This window comes from Eriocheir sinensis, chromosome 6, assembly GCF_024679095.1.
Source record: "Eriocheir sinensis breed Jianghai 21 chromosome 6, ASM2467909v1, whole genome shotgun sequence".
NCBI classification, from domain to species: domain Eukaryota; kingdom Metazoa; phylum Arthropoda; class Malacostraca; order Decapoda; family Varunidae; genus Eriocheir; species Eriocheir sinensis.
The window spans coordinates 16,414,691-16,426,538 of NC_066514.1; the positions used below are offsets into that span (position 1 = coordinate 16,414,691).

At 43.2% G+C, this 11,848-nt stretch overlaps 1 long non-coding RNA gene across 1 annotated transcript; it reads right to left on the bottom strand.

Annotated features, from left to right (window-relative positions):
• Nucleotides 1-1,908: 1,908 nt before the first annotated feature.
• LOC126986638 (uncharacterized) lies at nt 1,909-4,257 on the bottom strand. Its single transcript, XR_007739851.1, has 3 exons — nt 3,971-4,257; nt 2,588-2,701; nt 1,909-2,031 (listed from the first exon to the last, which is right to left on the bottom strand). It is a non-coding gene; the product is annotated as an uncharacterized LOC126986638 (long non-coding RNA).
• Between the last annotated feature and the right edge of the window lie 7,591 nt (nt 4,258-11,848).

Genomic DNA, 11,848 nt, shown 5'->3' on the forward strand with positions numbered 1-11,848 from the left:
AACATACATATGCAGTAGCAATGTCAAGTGGAGGTGCTAGTTATTCGGCATATGCTACAGTATGCCAGTACTGCTTAAGTTCATCTTTAATTTATTTTCATTACCTCCCCAGCAGAAAGATGAAGAAGGAGACTTGCCTCCTGCGGCCGGACACCATGAGCGTGGGGCAACTGTCCGAAAGGAACTCATCCAGAGAGGGTTTACATGAGATCTGCAGTGGAGCTGCTTAAGTGTGTGTTTGTGTGTGTGTGTGTGTGTGTGTGTGTGTGTGTGTGTGTGTGTGTGTGTGTGTGTGTGTGTGTGTGTGTGTGTGTGTGTGTGTGTGTGTGTTTTTATATCTTTTTTTATCTCTCTCTCTCTCTCTCTCTCTCTCTCTCTCTCTCTCTCTCTCTCTCTCTGTATGCATGTATGTATGAGTATATTTCACAGGAAGATTTTTTTTTTTTAAGTTCTCTGTAAGTAATTAAAAAAAAACATTAAGTTAGGTCTTCATCAACAAATAAGGAGTTAATGAATTTTTAAAATTTTAGTGTAAATATATTCAACCATACGCAACATTGTATAAAAAACATGATCTCCTTTTATAGAAAAATATAAAATCTTAGTATAAACATTACCAACCGTTTACAGATGTATAGCTATAGTTTCCTTTTATTAAAAAAATAAAGAAATTTTAGTATAAGTAAAATATTATAAAAGAGTACATGCCAATATGACCTCTTATGCATTATAAAATATTTGTGTTAATATAATCAATCCTGAGAAACTAAGATTACAGCACAGCTCACTTTGAGGTATACTAGAATCCTGAGAAACGAAAATTATAGCAGCTCAACTTGAGGTAAATGGTATTGGGTAAAAAAATGGAAAAGGGGACTAGAAACATAAGGAACTAAAAATGTAGCACAGCTCAACTTGAGATTCTGGTATCGGGAGCAAATGGAACGTGACTAGAATCCAAAGACAAAAAAAAAAAAAATTACATCAAAACTTAATCCTGAAAAAGACAAAAAAAATCAATATTTACACCTAAACTCAAAAAAAACAATGAGAAAAAACTAACAACCTTAAGAAAGACAAAATAACTTGATCCTCTAAGATTTACGTCATAACTTAGTGATTAAAGGAGAGAAAAAAAATCCAGGAAATAAAAATGCTTAATCCTATATGATTTAAACCTTAATTGCTTAAATGAGGGGAAAACCTATGGCTTCCTATTTAATTCGGCCTCCCATAGCCTGGACAAGTTTTAGGATGCCTGCTGGTGTTTCAGCTAATTTCTGCAAGGCAGCCACAGTCTCCCGCTGCATTGCAACACACTCCCGCTGCAGTGCCACATTCTCCCGCTGTAAAGACACAGCCTCTTTGAGTCCCCACAAGGTCGGAAATAAGGTCCTGTACTTCATTTACATTAAGAAGCTGAGGTGACACCTTAATCTCCTCCATGAAACCTAGAATTAAAAAAATTCAAAAATTTAAGTACAACCAAAAATTTCATCAAGTTTGTTGTGATGTTTATCTTGGAATGGTAGAGTGAAAGCAAAGGGTTTTTGGCAAAAATAGTGTACAAAACAAACCTAATACATATAGCACTCTACTTCTCATGCTGCTGTAAACAACAATGTTTCTCTTATATTCATCTGTTAACCCATTACAGTTAAGCAAATGACACATAACGTCTCATTCTTTAGTCATTAAACTCTCATGCCGCTGATAGCGTCTTATTTTAAAATATTCGTTCATGAGAATGAACACTTATGTACTTCAAAGGAAGGTGTGCACAGTTTAAGGCTTTAAACCAAATACAAATAAAATGCACCGTTTTTTTTCAATAACTACCATAATACGATGTTACTATATGATTCACCTTGACTCAAGGCTGCTATCAGATATTATTGGGATTCTCCGCCTCGCCTTCAATCACCATGACAGTAAACTCTCCCTGCGGTGTACCACTTGTGGAGGGATGGGTACCTTCTTGAGCAGGACCCAGAGCCTGGGAGGGAAGGCACTGTGTAGCACCAGCTACATCTGAAATATAGTTAGGAAATGGTATTATCACAACCACATGTAAAGTTGGGGACATATGGTAAGCTGCATGTGGCCTCAGTGCTTATCTCCAACACGTCAGCCCCTTGAGCCCATGGTATGCCGGAACATACTGTCCTGCTGGGACACAGGGCCAGTGTGACATCCAGGTTGCCACACTTTACCTTTCCCAGGTACACATTTATGAAGCCACCAGAAAGGGAAGGATTAACATCTGGGTGAACTGTCACTGATGATTCTAGGACCAAATCTTGTTTGGAATAGGTCTGTGTCTAAAATTCGTATGCAATTGTTCATCAGGGATAATGTTTGTATGAAAAAAGTTTGTATGGAAAAGTTCGGATGCAAAAGTTAGTATGGTGTTTGTACGATATAAAGTACATATGGAAAATATTCGTAATGACGTAAGTTCGTCTGGACAAAATTTATATCCTATGTATTTTATTAGTAGCCATTTCTGTGTTCTAATATTAATTCCTGCTTTGAGACTATGTATAGGCAAAGAAACATACGGAAAATGGTTAATCAAGTTACTTACTCAAAGAACCACCCTCGCTGTCAGGAATGGGCAGACTTGCATACCCTGTGGGAGAAAGAAGGTCGAGCAGGGCCTCCTCAACTTGGGAGAACTCCTCTCTAGGGGGTCCCCCACCTGTTGGCATGAACAACTATTATATATATAAGCATTTCATTGGATATTTTGTTTAAAAAAAAAATGTATGTGCAGCTAATCCACATACCTTGTCTGCCAATTCTTGGTCGATATATAATATCAGCCAATGAGCAAACAATGTTTAAGTGTACAGGCTCATTTGGTTGAGTGACCTTCTCCTCAGAGCCATGTTATAGCAAATAACAGACTGATAATGTAGAAAGTCCTGGATATACCGAAACATGTCTATTTGAATAATATAAATATATACTAAGAATATACTAAGATGGGACCAGATGGAATCTCGGGACAAGTGCTAAAAGGGTGTATAAATAAATTATTGGAACCACTTTATGACATAATAACATGCTCTATAAATACGGAAAAACTGCCCTTAGAATGGAAAGGAGCGCACATTGTACCAATTTATGGAAGTGGAGATAAAATTGAACCACTAAATTACAGAGCAGTCTCTTTGACAAGTGAAATGTGCAATATTTGTTAAAGTATAATACAAAAATAAAGGGTCGAACATTTAGAAAAGGAAAACACGATAGGCTAAATAAGGGACAGTTTGGATTTAGAAAAAGGGAATTCGTGTGTCACCAACTTTCTATGTTTCTATTCAAGAGCAATAGACGATGCAAGAAAGAGAAGGATGGGCTGATTGTGTATATATCGATCTGAAAAAGCTTTTGACAAGGTTCCACACAAAAGGTTAATCTAGAAGCTATAGCAGTGGGGATGAATGGCGGGAAAGGTTATCGAGTGGATGAAGGATTACTCTATGGAAAGAGAAATGAGGAAGATGATTAGAGAGGATAAACCAAACTGGGGGAAGGTAGAGAGTGGAGTTCCTCGAGGCTCAGTCGTGGCACCAATAATATTCATGTTATATATAAATGATAGAGATGGGTATAAAAAGTTATATGGGCCTTTTTTGCAGACGATGCAAAGTTAGTAAGAAAAGTGAGGACGCAGGAAGACTGTGAAGAGTTGCAAAAAGACCTGGACAGAGTGTACAGATGGAGCCAGTTATGGGAGATGGAATTTCATGCAAACAAGTTCCATGTTATGGAAATGGGAAAAAAAAGACCAAGGAAAACATACAGGAAAGAAGAAGAAGACGGAGAGAGGAGAGCTGATCACCCTGTACAAATTGATTCATAATTTTGATGAGGTGGATATAACTCTTCTTAGCTGCGAAAACGCAGGGGCTGAGATGACATGGAAAGAAACTTAATAAAGGAACCTGTTTGAGTAACTCACATGGATGGCGCAACTGGTTAGAGCGCTGCGCTGCCAGGCTTCATGGTCTGACAGGGCGGCGGTTCGAGCTTGCTCAGGCCGGAGTCTTTCCGGTGACTAGGAGTGGTACCTGTCCTCTCTTGAGGAAGGGAGATGGGGTGTGTGGTGTGTGAGATCCTGGCAGTACCCATAGTTCAAAGATACAGAGGACTTGCTCACGTCGAAAGGGTACATCCTGGTGATTACGATTCCTTAAACCTTAAGCTACCTTTGAAATCCTGTAAGTGAATTTATTTTGAATAGTAAGGTAGTGCCAATCATCACTTAAGACACTAACATTATTGGAATTGAAATGATGAAACAAAATAGAATCTACATGTTTAATCACTAGTATGATACATACATTTTGTCATAAATTTCATTTTCATAATTATGATTTTCAGAAATGTTGGAGAATGTCATTGAGAACCAAAATGAAGTGCCTTAGGATGCCTATGAAAGAGTTTGATGCCCTCAAGGCAAAGTTTGGAGCACCCCAAAAAAGGCAGCAAATTGATGATGAGGTACCAACTGTCCCTCTCAAGAAGCGTTGGAAGCCTCGTGTAAGTACTCATTACATGCTTTGTAATATTTTTTTATACTTTGTTTTATACAGATGAGATTATTTGATTTATTTATTTTTATGATCACATTCACATAGTGGGTGAATGCTATATGCTTCTTAGATTAGTATTTTGTCACAGGATCCCCACTAAGAATCCTGGGAATGGTGTGCCTAGAAATAGGAATAGGTGAACAAGGCACCTCCAGGTTGTGGTTACCAGTAGTCCCCGACAATTACATCGGAAATGATCTACTATTAGGATGTGACGTGTTAGGACAGGCCCCCATGACATGGAATAATAAGCAAGGTACTTTGGTATGGGGCGGTACATTACACCCAATCCGCTACGTAGCCAAACGACACGGTAAGGTAGAACGAGTTCGCATAGTACCGGGGACGATCGAACCCTTCAGGCCCACTTTGAGAGTAAACAACCCGATCGAGATTCCATCCTTCCGGACTGAGTTGTACCCTCTCACGGTATCTGAGCTTCCGGGAACCATTTTGCTGGTATCCCCCCATCAAACCCCTAGGCACGATTTTGTCTGCAGATTGACAGAGGAAAGGCAGGTGTTTGTTCCCATATATAATCCAAACAAAACTCACCAGATTTTCCGAAAAGGTACCTACATCGGCTCCTACGAACCCGTGCAAGTCATAGAAGAGCTTAACTCACCGGGAAAAGTCCCAGATTTGGGGAGGCGATGGCTGAATGGATAGGGAGACGGCCCCGCGTTCAGGAGGACGCGAGTTCAATCCCCGACCGGTGCCACCAAGCTGGGATTTTTCAGCCGCCGCCGAGTGGCTTAAAACTACCCACATGCTGTCCAGAAGACCACCTATCAACCCGGACTCTAGATTCAAGGATTAAAGATGAGCTCCGGGAGGGCAGCATGAGCCATTGCAAAATGGCGCCACTATAAACACTCGCCTGCGCCAGAACGGGCTGGGCCGACCATCAGGCCCCACCGGAAAGAGGCCTTGGACCGACCATCAGGAATGCAGGATCCACCGGGAAGAAGCTTACCGGCGCAATTGGCCACGACGTAGAAAAAAAAAAAAAAAAGATGTGGCGGAGAATAAGGTTCACGCGAACATTAGTATCAGTAATGATTTGCTCCCCCATGCTGACCACCCCAGGGACAAGAGAAGCCGAGAAGACAAACTGAAATCCCTGTTAGCCCTCCAAGATTTCAGCCATCTGTCGGAGGAGGAAAAGAAGGTCCTTTTTCATGTTATTCAGGAAAATAACGAACTATTCATTTTACACCCCTCAGAGATCGGGAAGATAAGAGCTCCACCGGTAAAGATTGCAGTAGAAAACCCTATTCCGGTTAGAGAACCCAAGTATAGGTATCCTGAGAAGGCCAAAGCAATCATAGATAAATTAGTAGGGGACATGGAAGAGAAGGAGGTGATCGAGCCCTCTACAGCAGCCTGGTTGAGCCCTATCGTCTTGGTATCAAAACCAGACGGCTCCAAAAGGATGTGTTTGGATTATCGAGGAGTAAACAAACACTTAGCTACGGACATCTACCCATTACCCCGTCTAGAAGAACTAGTAGAGGTTGCGTCAGGGAACAAATCCTATGCTACCTTAGATCTCAAGGAGGCATATTTTCAAGTAGAGCTGGAGGAAAACAGCAGAGATCTAACCACCTTCAGTGATGGAGTGTCCTTATACCGCTTTAAAAGACTCCCCTTCGGGTTGAGCTGTAGCCCAGCCATTTTCTCCTTCAAATTGCCCAGGTATTAACTCCTCTAATCAAGCAAGGATGGGTAAAGAACTATTTAGATGACATCGTTATTTTTGGGCCAAATTTCCAGACCTTGGTGGAACAGTTAAGTCAGCTCTTCGACACCCTCAGAGAAAAAGGGGTTAAGGTTAATATTAGTAAAAGCAAATTTGGGCAAAGACAAGTAAAATTCTTGGGGGCACATCCTGTCCGAAAAGGGATGTCAACCAGATCCCGCTAATATCGAGGCCATAGTGGCCCCAAAAAAAACAAGCAACATCAGGGAGGTGAGAAGATTCCTCGGCATGTGCGGGTTTTACAGGAAACATGTACCGAGTTATGCAGAAATTACCGCCCCTCTAACAGACTTAACCAGAAAACACCCTTCCTGTGGACACAGAAATGTCAAAGGGCCTTTGAGCAAATGAAGGAGAAACTTTCGCAGGCTCCTATACTGGTGAGAGCTGATGTAACCAAACCATTTTATGTCACCACCGACGCCAGCAATACCCATGTAGGAGGAGTACTAAGTCAGATAGCACCAGACGGCACCAATAGAGCCATAGGATATTTTTCAAAGAAGCTAAAGCCCACAGAAATTAGATACGCTACTGTGGATTGCGAGGCTCTCGCGGTCGTCCTCACCTGTCGGCAGTTCCATCATTATTTATGGGGGACCAAATTCTCTATCATAACGGACCATCAACCCCTAGCTAGTAGGAAAACAAAATCTCCCAGAATGAACAGGTGGATATTAGAAATGAGAGAGTATAGCTATAAAATTCAGTACATAAAGGGGAAATATAATAATGTGGCTGACCAGCTTTCTCGCCCGGTGCTATTAATACCTCCACCACCAGCAGACACCATCTTAGGAAAGACTAAGGAGGAAATCAGAACCTTGCAATTAGAAGAAGGCCGGTGGGTTCAGATGATTGAATATTTAGAGGGAGGAAATGTGCCCAGGAGGAATTTCCCACGTACCACCTTAAATCAGTTTGTGGTATGGGAAAGGGTTTTATATTATGCCATTACAAAAAAAGATGGAAGTGAACAGTTTTGCCTAGTTGTCCCAACAGCTCTTAAACAACAAGTCCTAGAACAGACCCATGCTCAGGTGGGACACCTAGGGATCGAGAAGACATTGGCCAAGGTACAGGGCCTATACTACTGGCAAAACATGAAAGTAGATGTGATCATGTATGTGAGAAATTGTCTAATATGTCAACAGTATAAAGGCACTACTGGACTACAGCAACAATGGCAAGAGCTCCCCCCAGTGGAAAAGCCACTGGAGAGAGGTAGCCTCGATCTGACTGACATGGTTGTTGGAGCCCAGGAGTACCGCTATGTATTAACCATCTGTGATAATTATTCCCGTTATGTAAAATTTTATCCACTTAAGACCAAACATACGGATGGCGTGTGTGAAGGATTTAAAAACTATATCATGGATTTCGGAACGCCAAAAACAGTGTTAACGGATAATGGGAAAGAGTTTACCGCGCAAAGTTTTCGAGACCTGTGTGGCAGATATAAAATCACGGCCGCTCTGATGACCCCGTACCACCCTCAAGGAAACAGTATTACGGAACGTATGCACCGCACCATGAAAAGTGTGTTAGCCTGTCTATGTCAAGGGTACCCGTTAAGGTGGCCAAAACTATTGTTACAGTGTCAATCCATATTGAACACAGCCGTACACACAACCACCGGTGTCTCCCCTTATTATGCGTTCTTTTCACGACCCCCCCCCTCGCTTGATTAGTAGTGATTTACCGGACACGGAAGCGAGTGAGGAAGGTATCCGTGAAGCCCACGAGATAATCAAAGAAACTCACCAGAAAATGACTCGCAGATACAGAGCAGTCGCGAATAGAACGCGTAAAAACCGAAAGGTGGAAGTAGGTACCCTTGTGTGGGTTAGAGTGGAAGTAACACTACCAAGCACTAGTAGAAAATTAAATGTGAAGTGGAAAGGACCTTACCGGGTTGTGGAAGTTATGAGAAATGGTGGTGCATACGTGTTGACCAATGTGTTTACTGGACAGGAGATTCAGAGGGCCGCAGAAAAGGTAAAACCGTACAATGGGCCGGAAGAGTGGTTAGTGGGGGCACAGGAGATAAATCTTCCTGAGGAGGAAGAAGAGGAAGAACCATCATTCCCTAGAGTCCGCAGACCGCCACGTAGATATATTGAAGAGTGTTGAGGGAGTTTGATGTTAACCTAAGCTGTAAGAGGTAGGACTGCTGGAAAGAAAGATAAGGATGTAACCAATGTTTTATGTTATGGGTTGTAAGTGGTAAAGAAAGGGAGTGTTGATAAGTAGTTGCGGTAAGGAAAACACCTTTGGAGACGCTAATGAATTACCCTAACGTCCCCGGGGACTGATGGTAAAGTGGGATCGAGCCCATATTCATTAACCTCCCCAATGCGTTTCCCTCTAAGATTCATGTGATGATTATACTTCCCCCTTTCTTAGCCATAAAAATGAACAGGATGTTTTGGAAGAATAGTATCGTTCGCCCTAAGGTATCTAGTGTTCTATGGTATCTATTGTATTGTAAGTAATGAAAGATAATAGTCTCAACCACCTACATCAACGTCAGGCAAACCTGGGCACATGTAGATGTTTTGGAATGAACCGGGGTTAGGCAAGGGTGAAGCCGAAGCTCCCGGAGAAAGAGTAATAGTTCACTAGTGGTAGTGTATCCACGAATGTGACATTTGTGTTAGAGTGAAACTTCCGTCCGCCTCGATTTATTAATGTCATGAAATCTACTGCTTTAATTATAAGTCGTGCAGCAGCACGCAGCTTACAGTCTACCCAATCTGGTACGGGGACATTCCCTTCAGGACTTCCTAGGCGCTGAACTAAACTTTGCACGCCTTGCTGCGGAAACGGATGGCGAAAATGTCAGTGGGTGTATGAACCGATTTATATGTTTTGTTTTTGTATATGTAAGGATTATTTATATTTTGTGTTTTGATTTGTAAGTGTATTCTGTTACAATTTTTGTTGGTTATGTAAGGTCAAGGGTGCACTGTGTTTAATCTTAGGAACGAGAGCGAGGGAGGCTAGTCTCGTCTGACACTCCTTACCTGTAGCCAGGTTACTAAGAGGAAGGCTGGGGCAGTGGACCCATGACAGATAATCGAGCCATGCCAGGTGAGGCATCTTTGCTTTTGTTTAAGCAAGAAACGGGATTCTAGTATAGAATACCCGTAGGAAGTAGGCCCCAGGGTAGCCGTTAGGTTGGGCAGGCCCTTGTTGTATTATGGTACTACCGTGTTAGGGTAGGCGTTGTATTGTTGAAATCATGGAGCAGTGCTAAGTCGCTGTCTCTGTGCCACACGGACGCCTGATAGGAGAAGGAGGGTAGAGTTGGTTGAGTAATGATATCCAAAGTATAACAACATAATGCCTTTGGGAAGGAAGGTGTTAGGCTTCGGGAGAAACTAGGATCTTAAGGGAGGTGACACTATTGTAACGTACCTGCCGGCATACCAACACCGCAGAAGCCAGTTAAAAGCCAACTGGGAAAATTGGGAATAATCCCTTGTACATGACCATGGTTATTTACCGGATCCAGTTTCTCCTCAGCCGAAACAATACCCGTAGAGGTTAATATGTCATAAGTAGATAAGGGAAGAGGGCGAGAAAGCTTGCTTGGGTTGGCACCCCTGATATAAATCCAGCCGAATCCCTATATTTTTATATATATATTTATACGTTAGGACTTAGAAATTAAGGGGACATTAAGTTTAGAATTAACATACAAAAAGACAACCTCAGAAAGGCAGAAGAAGGATATATTAATGTACCAAGCTGAAAGGCGAGAAGGAAAAGTGTTGGAACCTTGAGGTGGCCACGTCAGGGGAAAGGTCACGAGTTAACCGCTCGGCCTGACGAGATTCATTCGGGACTTAACCTTTCCACAGCACAGGGAAGCTCACCGCTCGCTAGAGTCCTGAGTGTCTGGGAGTGAGAGATAGCCCTAGCCGGCGTTCATTAGTGATTCATTCGGGACTTAACCTTTCCACGGCACAGGTGAGGGCGCGAGACAGCTGAAGGCCGGTGTCCCGGGTTAGGCAAGGCGAGTGGCCCGCCATCTTGAAGCCGCCCCCATTGAGAGTCGGGAATGGACCCAGACGCCAGTGGTGGACAAGGGTCATGCCCTCAGTCATGAGTGCCTGAATTGAGCCAAGGTAAGGGCGAGCCAGTCCAGTCCCTGCCGCCCCCGCGACCAGCAGGCTGGTGATTGGAGTAGAAACGGCTCCGAAACCCCCCCTTTAGGCACGGCACAACAGCATAGTGTAGCTCTCAGGCCTCCATCAAGCCAAGGAAATTGTGTAAACCGGGTAAGGGGCATCCGCTTGGTGGACGAGGGGCAAACAGTGACCTCACCCCCCCATTAGCTGTAACATAAGAACATAAGAACGCAGGAGTCTACAAGAGGCCGGTAGGCCTGTACTAGGCAGCTCCTTTGACCCTAAGCTCCCGTGTATCTAACCCCACCTAATATCGCTGTCCATGAATTTATCTAGTCTATTTTTGAATGTGACAATTGTATTGGCACTCACCACATGACTGCTAAGCCCATTCCACTCATCCACCACCCTGTTAGTAAACAGTCTGATCTTTCTCTCATACTTACTCTTTTCTTCCTGTTTTTGTTATGAGTGTTTTTTTGTGTGTGTGCACGCCGGTGCAGGAAGTTAAAATCGGAGTGTCTAGCCAATCGGGCGGTAGCCCTGTGATATATCCCGACATGGGTTGATCTCTCTCGTGTGTAGCATTTGTCAATAAGAATATTAGGGATTAGAAGAAAGGTTTTCACGTTTGTAAACAAAACATGCTACACTTCCTTCGTCTAGTGAGGATATGGTTAGAACCAGAGACCCATAGACGACTTTTTCTGGAAGAGGCTTAAGCCTGTGACTCCAGGTCCATAGCCTCAGTCATAATATTAGGTAGGTTTTTTTTTTTTTTTGGTGACGTTGAATTGTGTATTAACCAAAACATGCTACACTCCCATCGGGAGTGAGGATTATTGTTAGGGGAAAGGGGACTTGGGAAGCAAATCAATAAATTGTATTCTGTCTATGTCCTGTGTTAATGCATATAGCCTTCCTCGCCTAAGGTGCAGTCTCGCAATCTCCCCCACCACGACCTCCGAAGGTAACCACGACCCCACACTACCACACTTGGGACTGAGGATACCATCTACCTCAAGGAACAACCCATAGTAAGCTGGGGAACGACGGACACTATCTGCCAGGTGGGACAGTTGTTAAAGTCAAGTGTTGCTAGGCCTGCCAGGGCAGGGAGAGTCTGGGGACTAAACAGTTAGTTTAGTTCCGCCCCACCTGGTTCATAGAACTGCCGTTCCTCACTTACAGACTTTGGGGGTTGTGCCACATTACAACCTCCTGGTGGCAGCTTACAGAGAGGGGACAGCAGGGATTCGAACCCAGCCGTACACTCTCTGTGAGATTGAGGAATCTTAGCGTCACTATTTTTCCTCTTCCTCCCTTTTTTCTTAGTTTCCAACCTG